General features: G+C 44.5%; 1 long non-coding RNA gene across 6 annotated transcripts in view; it reads right to left on the reverse strand.

Annotated features, from left to right (window-relative positions):
* LOC131485816 (uncharacterized) overlaps positions 1-19,755 on the reverse strand; it is a 35,478-nt gene extending 15,723 nt beyond the window's left edge. For all 6 annotated transcript variants that reach the window (XR_009249029.1, XR_009249031.1, XR_009249032.1 and 3 more), the window contains exon 1: positions 19,598-19,755. This is a non-coding gene — a long non-coding RNA (uncharacterized LOC131485816). The remainder of the gene's footprint in view (positions 1-19,597) is intronic.
* Positions 19,756-19,946: the final 191 nt, after the last annotated feature.

Consider the following 19,946-nt stretch of genomic DNA (forward strand, 5'->3'; position numbering starts at 1 on the left):
GACTGTATCCTGGTGGGGGTGCTCTGCTCTCCCGGGACTCAGACTAACGGACACTCTTCCACGTGGCAGGTGTGGCAGTGGGCAGGAGAGCATGCGTGTCTGTGTATGGGGTGAGAAACTCACACAGTCATTAAACGCTCCAGCCTAGGCTAACAAAGGTCACTCCCTCCCACAACCCATTGGCCAGCACCAGTCACATGGCTACACACAACTAAAAGCTGTGGGGGACTTTTGAAATCAGCCAGGCTGACAAAAGATGGAAAACAGTAGCAGGGGGGAAAGATGGCGGGAAAAATACTGCTCATGCCTTCATCTTAGAAAGTGAAATGTCAACTCTGGAAAACAGTATGGAGGTTCCTCAAAGGGTTACAAATAGAACTACCCTATGACCCAGCAATTGCACTACTAGGTATTTATCCAAAGGATACAAAAACGCTGATTCGAAGGGGCACATGCACCCCAGTGTTTATGGGGGCACTAAAAACAATAGCCAAAGTATGGAAAGAGCCCAAATGTCCCCCGACGGATGAATGGATAAAGAAGATGTGGTATATATATGTATACACACACACACACACACACACACACACACACACGGGAATAATACTCAGCAATCAAAAAGAATGAAATCTTGCCATTTGCAACAATGTGGATGGAACTAGAATGTATTATGCTAAGCACAATAATTCAATCAGAGAAAGACAAATATATGATTTCACTTGTATGCGGAATTTAAAAAAACTTATGAACATAGGGGAAGAGAAGGAAAAATAAGAACAGAGAGGGAGGCAAACCATGAGACTTAAAAAAAAATTTAATGTTTATTTATTTTTGAGAGAGACAGAGACAGAGACAGAGAGAGTGTGTGTGAGCAGGGAAATAACAGAGAGAGAGGAAGACACAGAATTCGAAGCAGGCTCCAGGCTCTGAGCTGTCAGCACAGAGCCCAACGTGGGACTCGAACCCACAAACCGCGAGATCATGACCCTAGCCAAAGTTGGAGGCTCAACTGACTGAGCCACCCAGGCGCCACAAGAGACTTTATTTTATTTATTTATTTTGAGAGAGACCGAGAGCACGAGTAGAGGAGGGGCAGAGAGAGAGAGAGAGAGAGAGAGAGAGAGAGAGAGAGAATCCCAAATAGGCTCTGCACTGTCAGCGTGGAGCCTGATGCAGGGTTCGAATCCAAGAAATCGTGGGATCATGCCCTGAACTGAAACCACGAGTCAGACGCTTAACCGACTGAGCCACTGAGACACCCCTAAGAGACTCTTAAATATAGAGAACAAACTTAGGATTGCTGGAAGGGTGGTGGGTGGGGGGACAGACTAAATGGGTGATGGGCATTAAGGAGGGCACTTGCTGAGATGAACACTGGGTGTTGTATGTAAGTGATGAATCACTGAATTCTACCCCTGAAACCAATACTACACTGTATGTTAACTTGAATCTGAATCAAAGAGAGAGAGAGAGAGAAAGTGAGTTGTCAAAAGGGATTGTCCATGTGATAGAATAAGAAAATAGGGGTGCTGTTTATTGAATTTATGAGGAGAAATGAGAAATAGCAATAAATATATAAATAATCAACAGTTGGAGAAAGCACAGAGTATAAGTAAACTTTACAGACAATAAATATTGTCTAGCTATTGTTTATATTTAGGGACATAATCACCTGAAAATCAAAGTGATTAAAAGAGATTGCCCCAACAGAGTTGGGCAATGGGCATGAGAGTTTGCTTTTCATGGGAAACTCTCCTGTGCTGTTTGGTATGTTACCATGTATATGAACGTATTAGCAGGGCTCTCCAGAGAAACTGAACCAATGGGTGATAGATGTTTACAGATAGATATGGATATGTGTATATGTACATGTGTGTATACGAGACAAGGAGAGAGATTTATCGCAGGAATTGCCTCACACACCATCTCATGTCTGTAGGCTGGAGAACCAGGAAAGCCAGTGCTGGAACATTCCAGTCCAGTCCAAAGGCCCGAGAACCCAGGGAGCAGACGGTCTGAGTGTAAAGACCTGAGAACCAGAAGTGCCAGTGTCCAAGGGCAGGAGAACATGGATGTCCCAGCTCAGGCAGAAAGAGCAAATTCACCATCAACAGATTGAGCGATCCCTGCCCCTCCCTCCCAACATTGGTGATCTTTACTCAGTCTACTGATTCAGATGCTAATCACTTCCAAATATACCCTCGCAGACATACCCAAAAATAACATTTACCAGCTCTCTGGGCATCCCTTAGCCCAGCCAGGTTGACACATAGAACTCACCATCAGAATGAACTACATTTTGTTTCAAATAACATAGTTTTGGAGGTTGTACATCCCAGTTCACCATTGGGCAACTCTCCCAAACTTCAGGTCCCTTTTCTATAAAGTGGGGTAAGATTTCATGAGGACTACATGAAATCACGTATGGCAAGAGGCGGGCATAGTGCCTGACACGTAGCACATGCTGGTTACATGGCGACACATCACGGACGTCAGGTCCAGATTGACTCTGTGTGCAAGAGATTTGAGCCCTGAGCCTTGATGGAGAAGGTTCTGGGAGACCATCCAAACCACTGCTTCTGCAGGTTGGGCACAGGTGGCCTGGTCTTATCTGCAGCTACACGAGGAGTCAGTCCCCAGGACCAGGACTAGAACGGCCTCCTGTCTTCCAACCCCAGGACCTGCTGGCCACCCCTGTGGTCTCTGAATCAGAACTGCATTTGGCTCTGGACATAGAGAAAGAGCCCTTTGGGAGGAAAGGGATCATTTCCTCTGGTGCAAATTGTTTCTTTTTGTGCTGGCAAGTCCAAGGTGTTCTGACAAAGGTCAAAAGTATTTATTTTCTTTAATACTGGAGGGGTCAGAGTGAGATACAGACAAGGATGAGCCAAAGTGGGGAAAGGAGAAAGGGGGGGGGGGTGTCAACTTTGAGAGCTGAAAAAGCTTCTTATCACAGGCAATGGCTGTTTTGGGGGCACAGACACAACTCCTGGTTTTCTATTAAAAACAGCAGAAATTACAATGAGGGAAAATTAAGAAATCATTAAATACAGACGATGCGGTCAAAGCCACTCTCCCATCTAGTCCTGCCCACCTCCCGATTATCTCTTCCTGCTCCCTACCCACATGTGACACCTGAGCCCTGAGCTTTGCCGCTCTGCTGGGCCCCTGACCGCTGCACTCCCCTATGCCATTCCCTCTGACTGGCTCGCCCAACCCCAGTTCCCTGGCTAGTTGGGCCCTTCCTCTAGGACTCAGGTCAGGCGTCCTCTCCTCCTCAAAGACCACCCTGCCAGCTCTTCTTCTGTGTACCCATCACATCACATCTTGGCATCTTAACACTTACCAAGCTGTGTCGAAATCGCCCAAACTCCCATCTGTCTTTCCAATTGGACTGGAGATCACACACTGGACCCTCAGACTCAGATCTGGCATTCAGAGAGAATTATGTTTTACTTGCTTGGCCTGTACTTTTTTGGGCCCACATGGTGTTTTTAAAAAATTTTTTTGCATTCATTGCCAAAAATTAAAAATTAAGAGATTGCGCAAAAAAAAATTTTTTTTTCAGTTTCTGGCTTCTCTTGAACAAACTGGAAATCCAGTAAGACGGGTGCAGTTCTCCACCCTTGTGGTAGTGGCCCCCTTCGGATAGAGCACGGTTTATTTCTCCACAGTCCCCACCATGCTCTATTGTCTCTGCATTTAAGCCTCATCTCAGAGCCATTTGTCATAACTCTTGCAATATTGTGGGTTGTTTTTTTTTTTTGTTTTTGTTTTTTTTTACAGTGGAAGAAGAAAATAAAATATTTCTCTTACCCATGTTCCTTATTCACACCTGGTCCACTTCCCTCATTTATGTCACCAGACTAGACCCTGTAGGTACCTTGGCTTTCCACCCTTGTACCAGGAGCTCCTTGAAAACAAACAAGATGGTGGGGGGGGGTGCCTGTGTGGCTCAGTCGGTTGAGCGTCCGACTTCAGCTCAGGTCATGAGCTCACTGATTGTGAGTTCGAACCCCGCATCGGGCTCTGCGCTGATGGCTCGGGAGCCTAGAGCCTGCTTCGGATCCTGTGTCTCCTTCTCTCTCTGTTGCTCTCCCGCTTTCTCCCTCTCAAAAATAAATATTTTTTTTAAATAAAAAAAAAGAAAACAAACAAGATGTTTGTTCATCTCTGTCACTCCAACAGCAAGCACAGTGCCTGGCTCAGAGTAGGTCTCCATAAATGCTTATTGGAACCATGAATGCAACTCTTGCTGTTAGAAGAGAATCCCCCTGAGCCACCCATTCAACAAATTTTACTGAGTCCATCTGTGTGTCCCTTTCCCTAACTTGGTGTTCTCTCTCTTTACCTTCAGAGTCCTGGATCCTCTCGGAATCCCCAAATAATTAAAACTTCTCTGTAGATTCATTGGGTATTTCTCATAAAACCTTGCTCTTAGCAATTACATCAGAGAAGATCGTAAGAACCATTGATCGGTAGTGGTAGTATTTTTATCAGTAATAAATAGTTATCATTTATTGAGAGCTTCCCACGTACCAGGCACTGTATATACATTTCCTCGAACAACAACCCTGTGTGGTGACCTTCAGGAAAGCACATTCATTCACTCACGGTTCTGGAGCAGGTGCAAGAAGACTTGAAGTGGGCAGCCTCTGTCCCAACCACAGAATTGGACTTCTCCCGGGTCCTGGGCTGGTGGCTTCCAGGCGTGCCTCCTAGCATGACCAGAAGACCTGCGAAATGACTCCGGTCTGGGGCTCCTGACTCCAGGCCAGCTAGCTGTCTCCTCCCAAGCACTTTGACACCTCCTTTATGGATTCTTTCTTCTTTCTCCTACACGACAGTTTTAACCAGCCCAGGGACCAGTTGTTCTGCCCTCAGATCGATAGCCCTGGGGAAGGCCTGCAGACGGTCTCTAGAAGCACCTCAGCTGCTCCTGCAGAGGGACCACTGCCTCCTGATTCTGTTCAGTCATATTATGTACTTCTTCCGCTTTATTAAAGCTGCCTCCTTTCCGAACGAGTTGGCACAAGCCCAATAGTAGTGCCTAAAACTTTTCATTTCCAAATCCAGAATCGTATTTTTCTTCCTTCCTTCCTGCCTCTCTCTGTCCCACCCCCTCTCTCTCTCTCTCTCTCCCTCTCTGTCTTGTTTGCTTCTTAGTCACCATGATGTTTTAGAAGAGATTTAAAGCCGCTCTTTGGCTGGAGTAAGTGCTCAGGAAGCATTTAAGACAAAGAGATGAAAGAATAAATGATAGAACAGTCAGCACTTGGTAAATGGTTGATGAAGGAGAATCAAATGAGATAATGCATGGAAAACTGATGTATATAATCTGTCATTGGTGGACCTTGTAACCAAGCTGGACGAGACTGCAGCCTTATCCGCTGGCGCCATCTGCTGGAAACAAGACAGCACAATAGGTCCGTTTCCGCTTTACTCAGGTATGGGGACGCCGGCTTCTGGAAACGCCCGCAAAGGGCTGAGTAAAAAGGGAAGAATGCATTTCGGCAAAACCTAGTATGGGCCAGGTAGCATGCTAAGGGCTTCACACTGCTTTCCATGCATTATTTCTCTTCATCCTCTACTATCATTAGAAGAGGCAGATACTATTATTATTGCATCTTTAGAGATGAAAAACCTGAGACTTTCAGAGGTTTACAGCAGATTCACGAAGTCTAAAGCCACATAGCTAGTGGGTATTTGGGATAACACTCGAACCCAGCTCTGTGTGACTTAGGAGCCTTGTGGGTTTGGTTCCTCAGGAATTAAGACCCCAACGGGGAGACGTGCATGCAGAAAGTTTCCTGCAGTGTGCTCTCAAGGTGACAGGTGGAAGGGAAAAGTCAAACTGCAATGCAGCCTCATCAGAGGTCTCAGCTGACGCCCACCCTGCGGGGAGTGGGGAGGAGTATAGAGGCGGGATGGCAGGGAGGCTGGACCTTGGGGCTCCCACTTCATACAGTCCTTGGATGCAGTACTCGGGCTGGGTTGCGCTCTTCAGCCAAGGGCAAGTCCCCAAGAGGGACTCAGTTGAGTACTGTCAGCGGCCAATGCTCCCAGCAGATGGGGGAATAAGTGCCTCAGTATTAGAGCGGAGGATCTGGGCAGCATGCCAGTGTCCACTACAGAGCCCGGGCACCTATCTTACCTGCATCACTGCTCAAATAAGGGGAACAGCTGGTAGGCAGACAACGTCAGTGTCATAGATAGTGGGAGGGGGATTTAAAGCGTGAAAGTGGTTCTGCCCACCAATCGCTCAATGCACCTGTGACTCAGGCCATGCCTGCCATCCAGCTGCAATAACCAATGTACTTTGACCAATTCATACGGAAATACTATATAGATTATTTCATGGGTTCCAAACCATTAATAAAGAAGTAAAATGCAATGTTCAACTAGCTGGACAAGTGAAGTGGTTGGTGATGGATTTCTTGACATCCTCAAATAAGAAACAGAAGGACTGGGTGCCACAAACTGACTAATGCATAAATGTAACTGATTTTTTACAAAAAAAATCACTTTGTGGTAAATCAAATTGTATAAAAACATTTCAGTCTTTCCCCCATGCCACCTCCATAGAAGAGTGGTTTTTTTATGTTGGAGACTGGTGGGCTTGTTCATTCTACTTCTTTAGCTTGGTGGAGAGCAGTGCATGGTTTCCCCCACCCACTGACAATAGACTTGACCACGTATGTGATTCGCTTTTCCCAGTGGGATGTTAGCAGTTTTGACACAAGCAGAGGCTTGCAATGTTGACCTTGCATGGTTAATCTTGCCCTCTTGTGCTTCTGCAATCCCAGAGAACATGGCCTGGCTAGGCTGCTAATCTAAAGATGAGAGACACCTAGAGCAGATCTTGACCTAGTCTACAGCTTGAAGCCACGCCCAGGCAAGCCCCACTGAGCCCAACCTAGATCAGTCAACCTACAGAAGTATACATGAAAATAAATGATGGTTGTTTTATACTACTGAGATTGGAGATGGCTCGTTATGCAGCAATAGCTGATTGATACATGTTCACAGAGTTGTAGAGGATAACACACATGGATATCTCAAGAATAATTTCAACTGTACATGATCTTTCTTCAAGAACTGTCTTTAGGGGCGCCTGGGTGGCTCAGTCGGTTAAGCGTCTGACTTCAGCTCAGGTCATGATCTCACAGTCTGTGAGTTTGAGCCCCACATCGGGCTCTGCACTGACAGCTCAGAGCTTGGAGCTTGCTTTGGATTCTGTCTCCTTCTCTCCCTGCCCCTCCCCACATGTGCTCTGTTTCTCTGTCTCTCAAAAATAAATAAATATTTTTTTAATTAAAAAAAAAAAAAGAACTGTCTTTAGACTTAATCTCCATGTAAGATGAGACTCAGGTACTTAAACATGGAACAAATTGGGCCACACATTTTTCTTAGCATCTGTGGCAGAGACCATTAAATGTCCCCTAATAAATGTCTCTCTTTCTTCTACAAAGCAATGAGAAGTTCTATCCAAAATCTGTGTAGGTCCTCCAAAGGGTGACACTAATGTCTACTAGATATGGCCATGAGGATATTGGACAAGGCAGAGTTTTCCTGAGGGAAGAGCCAGGGGTCACAGAGGTCATAGGACAGGGACATTGCTCCCAGATTAGCAGGACCAACTCACCTACCAGAAAAAGATGATTTTATAATTCCTGGAATCTGAGTAGTATTTAGAGATCATCTCCCTTGTACCTAGGTACATGGTCCTCCAAATGAATGCTAATCTTCCCAGCTTCCCTTAGAGCCAAGTAGGGCCATGTAGCTGACTTTTGCCCAATAGATATAGATCAGATAATCACATTGCAGATTCTAGAACCTTTATCAAGAGACAGCTGTGTTGCACCCAATGCCTCCACCATCCCCCTGGGGTCTCTGACTCTTTTCCTTTTGGCTTGGATGCAGACATAATGTCAGGAGTTGGAGCAGCTATTTTGGAACATGAGGTGAGCTTGGAAATAGCAGCTATGTGCAATGAAGCAACAAGATTAAAGGTGCCTAAGTCCTAGAAGACTTCATGGCACAAATCAATGCCAAACTTCTTGTCTCCAACTTTTTTTTTAATGTTTATTTTTGAGAGAGAGAGAGACAAAGCTTGAGTGGGGGAGGGGCGGAGAGAAAGGGAGACACAGAATCCGAAGCAGGCTCCAGGCTGAGCTGTCAGCACAGAGTCTGACGCAGGGCTCGAACTCATGAATTGCAAGATCGTGACCTGAGCCTGGCATCTCTTTTATTCAGACAAACCTAACCCTAACTGATACAGCATCCAACTATTGACAATTCATAGTCCCAACATTTAATTAGAAGGAAAAAGATCTTTTCTCTGTTGTAACTGTTAGTAGAAACAATAGCACTCTAAAAATGTATATCTGGGGGCACCTGGGTGGCTCAGTCAGTTCAGCATCCGACTTTGGCTCAGGTCGTGATCTCGTGGTCTGTGAGTCTGAGCCCTGCATCGGGCTCTGTGCTGACAGCTTAGAGCCCAGAGCCTGCTTCGGGTTCTGTGTCTCATTCTTTCTTTGCCCCTCCCCCGCTTGTGCTCTGTCTCTGTCTTGCAAAAGTAAATACATGTAAAAAAAAAAAAAAATATCTGGAAGTGGTTCAACATGCTGGAAGAAAAGAGCAGACTGGAGTTGGAACACCCAAGTTCTAAACCCAGCACTGTTGCTGATGAACTGTGTGATCTGCCATTTTCTTTCCACTGGGAAACCGAGGAGTTTGGAATAGGAAGCAGAATCATCAATAAACATAGGAAAAGATGCTTACCTTCACTAGTAAAAGAGAAATGCAAATTAAGACAAGTAGATACAATTTCACACCAATCAGACTGGCAAAATCAAAAAGCCTAATAATTCCAGGTGCTAATGTAGATATGGGAAAACAGGGATTTTCATACAATGCTGGGGGAACTGTAACTTGGTACCATCAATGAAAATTAATCATTTGTGGTAAAGCTGAAAGACGTGCCTATCTTGTGATGCAGCAGCTCGACTTCTAAATATATACCCTGGAGACACTCTTACAAGTGTGTCCCAGGAGATGCTCTAGTATGTTTGCCGCAGCATTGAGGAAACAGCCCATAATCTCAACGTGTGTTATAGAGATAAGTTAGGTAAGTACGTTGTGATATATTCAGGCAATGGAATACTATCACAACAGTGAAAATGAACCATATCTTTGTTCAGGTCTTGAACCCCTGATGCTGAGTGGTAAAAGCAAAGCACACACTGATACATATGACAAGATGGCATTGATATAAGAAAGTTTAAACCCACAAAGCAATTCTACATATTGTTCCTGGGTATATACATATGTGATAAAACTATTAAAACATGGTAGGAAAAGATATGTGACCAATTCCTGACAGTGGGTCCCCCAGGGAAATAAAATGGGGAAGGATACGAAAGGAATTTCAACTTTATGTGCAATATTCCATATCTTGGGTGCCTGGGTAGCTTAGTCTATTCAGCATCTGACTCTTGATTTCGGCTCAGTTCACGGTCTCACAGTTTCAAGAGTTTGAGTCCCACATCGGGCTCCATGCTGACAGTGTGGAGCCTGCTTGGGATTCTCTCTCTCCCTCTCTCTCTCTCTCTGCCCCTCCCCCACTCTCTCTCTCCCTCTCTCAAAATAAACATGAAAAAAATCTTTAAAAAAAAAACAAAGCAATGTTCCATTTCTTTACTATAAAATTAGAAGCAGGGTGCCTGGGTGGCTCAGTTGATTGAAAGTCCAACTTCGGCTCAGGTCATGAGTTTGAGTTCGAGCCCCAAGTTGGGCTTTGTGCTAATAACGAGGAGCCTGCTTTGGAATCTCTGTCTCCCTCTCTCTCTGCCCCTCCCCTCCTTTCAAAAATAAACATTAAAAAAATAAATAAATACGGGGCGCCTGGGTGGCTCGGTCGGTTAAGCGTCCGACTTCAGCCTAGGTCATGATCTCGTGATTTGTGAGTTTGAGCCCGTGTCGGGCTCGGTGCTGATGGCTCGGAGCCTGGAGCCTGCTTCCAGATTCTGTGTCTCCCCTTCTCTCTGCCCCTCCCTTGCTCATGCTCTGTCTCTCTCTGTCTCTCAAAAATAAATAATATTTAAAAATTTTTTGAAAATAAATAAATAAAATAAAATTAGAAGCAAAACTGACGAGATTTGTCACATTACTGTCCTAGGATTTTGTGTTTAAACTTTTGAAGTTATAAATGAAAATGAAAGAATCTGAATGAAATGATATCTAAGGTCTCACTCAGCCCTAAATTTATATGCACAAAACACATACAAAGCATGGTACAATATACAAAGAATACATCAGTTGGAGGTCTTTCAGTTATGAGTGACCAACACAAACACACACATCACACCAACAACAAAACTGTCTGAAGCAAAAGGCTCATGTTACCAAATACTCATGTGTAGCCTCAGGTAAGGCTTGATCCAGGACTCAAAAGATGCCACCACATCCATTTCTCAGCTTTTCCTCTCCACTGGCCCAGAAACGATTACACAATGGCTGAAGCAGTCTCTGGCTTTACATATACCCATCACAGAGTCCAGGGAAGAAGAGATCATCTGTGTCCCTGAATTATCAGCACGAGTCCTTGCTAATAATTAGGTCAATGCAAATTTAAAATGCACTTTTTAAAATCGGGGGGCCTGGTGGCTCAATCAGTGAAGCGTCCGACTCTGGCTCAGGTCATGATCTCACTGTTCGTGAGTTTGAGCCCCCCGTCGGGCTCTGTGCTGACAGCTCAGAGCCTGGAGCCTGCTTCAGATTCTGTGTCTCCCTCTCTCTCTGCTCCTCCCCCTCTCGCTGTCTCCCTCTATCTCAAAAATAAGTAAACATTAAAAAAATGCACTTTTTATTTTTTTATCCTATTTTTTTATTCCATTTATTTTTTAAATTTACATCCAAGTTAGTTAGGATATAGTGCAACAATGATTTCAGGAGTAGATTCCTTAGTGCCCCTTACCCCTTTAGCCCATACCCCCTCCCACAACCCCTCCAGTAACCCTCTGTTTGTTCTCCATATTTATGAGTCTCTTCTGTTTTGTCCCCCTCCCTGTTTTTATATTCTTTTTGCTTCCCTTATGTTCATCTGTTTTGTATCTTAAAGTCCTCATATGAGTGAAGTCACATGATATTTGTCTTTCTCTGACTAATTTCGCTTAGCATAATACCCTCCAGTTCCATCCACATAGTTGCAAATGGCAAGATTTCATTCCTTTTGATTGCCGAGTAGTACTCCAGTGTGTGTGTGTGTGTGTGTGTGTGTGTGTGTGTGTGTGTGTGTATACCACATCTTCTTTATCTATTCATCCAACTATGGACATTTGGGCTCTTTCTATACTTTGGCTATTGTTGATAGTGCTGCTATAAACATTGGGGTGCATGTGTCCCTTCGAAACAGCACATCTGTATGCCTTGGATAAATACCTAGTAACACAATTATTGGGTCGAGGGCAGTTCTATTTTTAATTTTTTGAGGAATCTCCATAATGTTTTCCAGGTGGCTGCACCACTTTTTAAAATAAAAAAATATATATTAAAAAATGCACTTAAAAAAAAATTAATCTGCATCCAACGTGGGACTTAAACTCACAACTCTGAGATCACGAGTCACATGCTCTACCAACTGAGCCAGACAGGTGCCCCCAAAATGCACTTTTATTTTTATTTTTATTTTTAATTTTTTTTCAATGTTTTTTATTTTATTTTTGGGACAGAGAGAGACAGAGCATGAACGGGGGAGGGGCAGAAAGAGAGGGAGACACAGAATCGGAAACAGGCTCCAGGCTCCGAGCCATCAGCCCAGAGCCCGACGCGGGGCTCGAACTCACAGACCGCGAGATCGTGACCTGGCTGAAGTCGGACGCTTAACCGACTGCGCCACCCAGGCGCCCCCAAAATGCACTTTTAAGTACTATTTTTTGCTTATGATACTGGCAAACAATTAAGTCATTCCTGTACTGTGGGTAGGAGAATGGTGTGGGTATCTTCTATTTGGTCCTCCAGATTGGCTCCCTGTCCTCTCTTCCTCTTCTGTGTCCTAGGGGACAGGCGTGCATCGGCTACAACAACAGATTACCTGGCCCTCTGTCATCTGGTTCAGGTCAGCCCAGTAGAAGATCAGAGGGAAAAGAGTGATTTGAGGCATTTATTCCCTTCACTCCCTCTTTGTGGGTCCATAATGGGCTGGCTTCACCCATCCCTTCACACGACTCTCCTCCCTGTTCTCCTCCCCGCTGTCTCACTTTGCTCCTGCTGGCCCAGGAGTGGTGATAGCCCAATTGTTACCAGCCCCGGGGGTACTGTGCTGTTCTTTGTGAACAGTCCTTCTTTATTAAACTCTCTTTGGAATTCTCCTATGAGTGTGCCATATTAGGATACAGAGAGACAACTGGCATAGAACATCCACTTCTCTGTACCCGCCCTAGACAAAAACTTGCACATATATAAAAAATTAGAGACAATTGAAACATTTTCAAACGAGGAAGCTGCTAAATAACTATAGTACATCCATATTATGACATATCATACAGCTGTTTAAAAAGGAGATGGATCTATTTGCCTAACACAGGAAGACTTCTAAGACATATTTTTGCACGCAGAAAGTAAGGCTCAGTACCATAATAAATTATATTAAAATGATACCTATTCGTATAGTTTTATGAACCCTATAAAACTACAGGAAAATTGTCACTGCCCCGCCCTGTAGCAGGCCTACACATCCCCACCCTACTGAAGTCAGGTTTGGCCATACGATTTGCTTTGACCATGGAAATGTGAGTGAACATGACAGGATACTTCCAAGCAGAAGCTTTAAAAGCTTCTACCATTCTTTCTTCTCCCTCTGCCATGAGATAGGCACATCCTGGCTGCTTCTTCACTTATGTCCAGAGAAAACGGCTGAAGCCAACCCATGACAAACATGTAAGGATCGAGAAATAAACCTTTGTTGTTGTAGCGCACTAAGATTTTGAGGATGTTTATTATTGCAGCATAACCTGACCTGCCGTGACTAATGCAAGCTGCTATATAATTGCTACTTGGTTACTTTCTGGGGAGGCGAAATGGCACTGGGGGGTGGTGATCACAGGGGACTTTCACTTTTAATCTTTAATATTTTAATTTTCTTACAATGGAAGCATATCCATGCATCACCACGTAATAAAAATACATGATTGAAAATGAATACAGCAGGTGTTTTCTTAAAATTCAGGGCTAAAAAAATATCATTCTTAAAATACACACACAAACACCCAACAAATTAATGGTTCTTGTTGCCCAGCTGGCACTGTGAAGAAACAGACTGAAGGCGGATAGCTCTGTGAACTTTCCAAGGCTAGAGGAAGTACTGCAGCAGGACGTGCCTTGCCACTTTCCCTGCAGGTAGAAATCTGCAAAACCTACACACGCTGTGAAACTTATTTCTGGTTCCGTTATCAGGAAATTGAAATAGACTCATAATCTTTTTTTTTAGGTTAATGATGCCTGCCTTTCCAGTGACCTTATTTATATGAGAGCAAAGGTGATTATATGACCAAAATTCAATTCAGAACTCTAGTCTCCTGGCACAGTCAACTCTTATGTGGCTCTTAGTGAGAGCCATGGGAGCTCTGTTTCTGATTACACCTATAGATCTAAGTCCGGAATTCAGCCTTGGTTCCATTAAAACAAAAGCCAAAACAGGTGGATGGATATCAAAGACCTCGTGTGAGTTGACATGTCGTAGACTACCCCACAATTTCAATTTCTTATTCAAGCCAGACAACAGCTCTCTGATCCTTGAACTCTGCTTTTGAAACAAATGTCAATGGCCAGCCTCTACCATCCAGTGCCCAGTCCCCAGCTTCACATGGTCGGGAAGTTATGGTGGCAGCAGGAGTAGCTGTAACAACCCTGACCTCTCAATCACAGCTGTGATGACTTTGAAACAAGAGTTGTCCCTTCCCTCCCTGTCACCCCATCCCTGCCCTCCCCAAGTTGGAAATGCCAGATCTCTCAATGAGTCTACAAGCACCTAATTTCCGATATTAAATTCCTTCCTGCTTAAAATATTTAGAGTGGTTTCTGCCTCTGTCTCCTACACAAAATTCTGACTAAATACAGGTTGGAAGATGATATTCAGAAAGTAGACCCAAATACCCAAACACTAAAGAAAAATAAGAGAGGGAAAAAAAATATATTAGAAAATCATTCCAAGAGTTCAGCTATCTGAATAATTAGTTCCAGAAAGTGAAGACACAGAAAATAGGGAGATGGAGGAAAGACATCACCAAAGAAAGACTTCACAAAAATATCCCAGAGCTGGGGGCATCTGGCTGGCTTAGTCGGCTGAGTGACCAACCCTTGATTTTGGCTCAGGTCATGACCTCACTGGTTGTGAGATCAAGCCCCTCATCGGACCCTGTGCTGACAGTGCAGAGCCTGCTTAGGATTCTCTTTCTGTCCCTCTCCTGCTCACACTCTCTCTCTCTTTCAAAATAAATAAACATTAAAAAAAAAAAATCCCAGAGCTGAAGGAAATGGGGTTTCAAATGGAAAGAGATCATTGAGAAATAATTAGACATTATGTACCTCTTCATATGATGCAATAGGAAATACACAACCCCACCTGTAAAATATTCTTGTCAAAAATTGAACTGGAATCTAATACAGGACATTCAAGGTATTGTATCACATTTTAAAAACACCACAAAGGTCCCATCAGACAAATTCAGACTGTGAGACACTCTACAAGATAATTTACCCAGTTTCTTCAACAAATCAATTGTAAAAAAAAGAAAAGAAAAAAGAAAGAAAGAAAAAAAAAGGAGGAGGAGTAATTGTTACAGATTCAATGAGAATCAGCAACTAAATGCAATGGGTAGACCTTGAATCTGGACTTAAGTAGGCCAGTGTAAAAGAAGTCATTTTTGAGACAATGAGGGAATATCAAACATGGACTGTGTGTGTGTTAATTTCCTGAAGTGTGATCATGGAATTGTTATTTCATTATTCATTTTTAAATTCTCATCTGTTAGAACTACATACTAAGGTATCTACAAAGGCAAGGATGTAGTAGTATCTGGGACTTGCTGTAAAATCCTGCTAATAGTAAGAAGGATAGACTGAAGAGTAAAATAAAGCTGGGTGATGGGTATATGGAGATTATTGTACTATTCTCTCAACTTTTGTGTTTGCTTGAAAATTGTCATAATAAAAAGTGAAAGAAAGGAACAGAGGATGGATGGAGGGAAAAAGGAAAGAAAAGGAAGGGTGGGGAAGGGAAGAGGAGGAAGGAAGGAAGGAAGGAAGGAAGGAAGGAAGGAAGGAAGGAAGGCAGGCAAGCCACTGGGTGTCTCAAGGCTGTTAACCATGAAATTTCAGAGTAATAGGAACAAAAAGAAACTTTGGAGAAACAAACTAGGTTCTTACTTTGTACATCCATGTAAGAATGGCTGAAATAAAAAACAAAACAAAACAAAAACAACAAGACCTAACAATACCAAATGCTGACATGGATATGAAGCATCAGGCACTCTCTTTCACTACTGGTGGAAATTGAAAATGGTACAGCCACTTTGGAAGATGGTTGATAATATTTTACAAAGCTAAACATAGGTTTAACATGTGATTTAGCAATCGTGCTCCCGGTATTCACCCAAATGAGCTGAAAACTTACGTCCACACAAACACCCGCACAAGGAGGTTTATAGCATTTTTTCTTCTCTCCCTCTTTTTTTTTAAGCTTATTTATTTTGAGAGAAGGAGAGGAGCAGAGAGAGAGAGGGAGAGAGAAAATCCCAAGCAGGCTCCCCACTCTCTCAGTGCGGGACTCGATCTCAGATCATGCCCTGAGCCAAAACCAAGAGTCAGATGCTTGACTGACTGAGCCACCCAGGGGCCCTGGTTTATAGCAGTTTTATTCTCAACTGTTGGAAACTGAATCAAGATCTCTGTCCCTCAGTAGGTGTATCTGTTTGCTAAGGCTGCTGTAACAACGCCCCACAAAGTGGATGGCTTCAAACAACCAAATTTATTCTCTCACAGTTCTACAGGTTAGAAGTCTGAAAACCTGGTGTCAGCAGGGCCATGCTTACCTGGGACTCTGGGTAAATCCCTTCCTGCCTCTCCCTAGTTTCAGGCAGTGGTTACAAGTCCTTGGTGTTCCTTGGCTTGTGGCTGCCTCACCCCAATCGCTGTCATCACATGGCCTGTTCCTCTTTTTAGAAGGACATCCGTCATATTGGATTAAAGTCCACCCTAATGACTTCATCTTAACTAGATTACACCTGCAAAGGCTTGTCCAGATAAGGCCACAGTTCACAGGTACCAGGGACTAGGACTTCTACATTTCTTTTTGGAAGATGGGAGGTGAGGGGTACCTGGGTGGCTCAGTGGGTTAAGCATCTGCCTTTGGCTCAGGTCATGATCTCATAGTTTGTGATTTCCAGCCCTGCACTGGGCTTTCTGTTGTCAGTGCAGAACCTGTTTCAGATCCTCTGTCCCCTTCTCTCTCTCTCCCTCCCCCACTCCTGCTATCTCTCTCAAAACATAAACATTAAAAAAAAGGGTTTTTTTTTTAAAAAAAGGGGGGCACCTAGGCAGCTTGGTTCGTTGGGTGTCCGACTTTGGCTCAGGTCATGATCTCATAGCTCTTGACTTCAAGCCCCGTGTCAGGCTCTGTGATGACAGCTCAGAGCCTGGAGCCTGCCTCACATTCTGTGTCTCCCTCTCTTTCTGCCCCTCCCCTGCTCACACACTGTCTCTCTCTCCCTCTCAAAAATAAATAAACATTAAAAAAATTAAAAATAAAATAAAAGACACAAGTCAATCCATACAGCAGGTGAATGGAAAAAATGTGGTACGTTCATACAATGGCGTATTACTCGTGATAAAAAGAAATGAACCATCAAGCCATAAAACGACATAGAGGGACCTTAAATCATATTGCTTAGTGCAAGAGTCCAGTCAGGAAAGGTGACACTCAGGATTCTAACGATATGACATCTGGAAAAGGCAAAATTAAAACAAAGCGTAAAAGAGAAGTGACTGCCAAGGAATTGGGGTGAGGGCAGGGGGTGAGGGTCAAGTAAGTGAATAGTTGGGTTTTTGTAGGGTTTCTTTTGTCTTTTAAAATTTTTTCATTTTAGCCTAAATGTTATTTACTGGAAAGAGCAGAGAGAGTACAGGCCCTCTAGGGACAGGAAGGAACAAAACAAGGTGCGATTCTGCCTCCTGTTCAGCATCTTCTCTGGCTGGCCCACTGGGCATAAGGCACAGGGGAGTTTTTTGTTTTTTTAATGTTTGTTTGTTTGTTTGTTTGTTTGTTTTTGAGAGACAGAAGAGAGAGAGCACACAGGGGAGAGGCAGAGAGGGAAACACAGAATCCCAAGCAGGCTCCATGTCATTAGTGCAAAAGCCTGACACTGGGGTTGAAGTCACAAACTGTGAGATCATGACCCGAGCCAAAATCAAGTCAGAAGGACTCTTGATCGCCTGAGCCACCCAGGTGCCCCGGCACAGGGGGGTTTAAGGCAGTGAAACTGTTCTGTAGGAGGTAGCAATGGTAGATACAGATATCGTGCATTTGTCAAAATTAATTGAACTGTACAAAATAAATGAGCCCTAATGTAAGCTATTCCATTAATAACATATCAATATTGGTACATTGATTGTAACTAATGTACAACACTAGCCTGTTAATGTTAGGGGAAATGGGGAGGGGCAGAGATTGGGTGTATGTGAACACTGAACTTTTTAATCTTTCTGTGAACCTGAAACTGCTCTACACCAATAGCCTATTAATTTAAAAAAAAATCCTTTAGAATCTAAGGCTCAAGTATCTTCTCTTTCAAAAAGTCTTTCCTGGTCTCCCACCAACCCAAGATGGATTGTGCCTTTCTCTCAGGCTCCCAAAATATCCTGGGCTTCATCTGCCACATTGTATTTCAGTATCTGTTTGTCTGTCAATAGCTGTGGTTTGTTGACCTCTGGCCTAGAATGCAGAGATGATGAAAGCAGGTAATCCATGCAACCTGTTAGCAGACACTCAGGGGTGCCTGGCAAAAGGCACTTCTGTTCCCTCAACGCACTGATGACGTCATTTGGGTATAATTATCATGAGCCCTCTGACCCACTAAGGCATTTTCTGGATGGGGGCAGAAGCCACAGTCAGATTACACTGCATTATTTCAACCTGAGCCAATCTCTAGATTACTGATCTTTTTTTGGTTTGCCAAAGATGGATCCCCATGGAGAAGTTTTTGCACTGGAAACTCTTCTGGGGTTCAAATCCTGCGGTTTTAACATCAAATCCGTGCTGTTTACATTACACAACACTCTCTTTCAATCTTGCTCATATTAAAAGTGTAGGGGTCACTGGCACAAATGCCTACGTGCAGATACATAAATGAGAAAAGCAGACTCAGGTCGGGAGGGGACCCTGGCACTTTGAAAAGTCTCTGACCTAGAATGGACAGCCACTCCTTGGCTTCAGCCCATTGTTGCCACACAGGAATGTGAACACAGTCCTGCCATATGGAGTACTGATGCAGATTTCTGTTCACACGGAAATTTCTGTCTTTAAAAAATGTTGGCAACTAACACAAATGGTTTAGAAATACTGGAGCTGGCATATTGGGAGGATAGGGCATCATCCAGCTGAAATGGGGTTTTATCATGGAGGGGAGAGAGCAGGGAAAGGGAGAACCTTGACTGTCACCTGTCACACTCAAGGCGCTTATCAATAGTCTTCCAGGTCTGAGTAACCACCAAAGGATTTAAGCAAGAAAGGGAAGATAAGAATGGCATTTCTTTTTTTTTTTTTCAACGTTTTTTATTTATTTTTGGGACAGAGAGAGACAAAGCATGAACGGGGCAGGGGCAGAGAGAGAGGGAGACACAGAATCTGAAACAGGCTCCAGGCTCCGAGCCATCAGCCCAGAGCCTGACGCGGGGCTCGAACTCACGGACCGCGAGATCGTGACCTGGCTGAAGTCGGACGCTTAACCGACTGCGCCACCCAGGCGCCCCAAGAATGGCATTTCTTAAAGATCACTTTGGCAGTTGATGGGGGCAGGGCTGAGGGTAGGGTGGTGAGTTAGAAGTCGGTAGCATTCAGCTAAGTAAGGGTAAAGGAGAGATGACAAAGGCCTATTTACTTTGTTCTTTCTCCTACCAGACTGTAAACTCCAAGACAGCAAGGCCCGTCTGTCTCATGCTTGCTCTGTCTCCAGCACAGAGCACAAAGCCTGCTCAGTAAATATTTGTTAAAAGAATGAATGAAAGGGAGGGAGGAGAGGTGAAAGACGTTCTGGAGATCTGAGTTTAATGGGAGTGGGGGCTGTAGAGGCCTGTTTCCTTCCCTTAAGCTTTCCCTAGGAGGCTCGAGAAGGGCGTGTCTCAACGAAGAGATCACAGAGACCCGCTTCAAAAAAAGAACCAAAGACTTGGCCGGTTCCAGTCCTGGTCCGGGCCACAAATGAGCAAAATGGTAAGTACCGTAAAGGGCTAAAGGTAAGATTAAGCGAAAATTGAGGGAAAAGCAATTTCTGTCCTTCCCTAGGTCCAGTATTCCCAAAACACATGGCGAAAGGGGACTGACCTCAGCCTCCGACCCGGTGGCGATTCCTTTTTGGGTGGGGAGGGAACGGATGACCCCGGAGACTGTGGTTCTGGTCCTGCCGGGTTCCGAGCCCAAGCAGAGAGCGCAGCACCTGGGGCTCACGCCCGCCCAAGCCCTCACCTCGCCCAGTCCCCAAGTTCCCACACGTTCCCTCCTCCCCCGGCTCCACCCCCTCTTCTCCCACCGCCTCTTTCCGCCCCCATTTCCGTCCCCCTCCGCCCGCCTCCTCCTCGCTCCGCGTCCGCGGCGTCCGGGTCTCCTCTCGCCTTCTCCTCCCTCCGTCAGCGCCCCTCTCGGGCGGCCGGGGCAACCCCGTGGCCCGCTCGCC

Source organism: Neofelis nebulosa, chromosome 9 (assembly GCF_028018385.1).
Source record: "Neofelis nebulosa isolate mNeoNeb1 chromosome 9, mNeoNeb1.pri, whole genome shotgun sequence".
Lineage (NCBI taxonomy): Eukaryota > Metazoa > Chordata > Mammalia > Carnivora > Felidae > Neofelis > Neofelis nebulosa.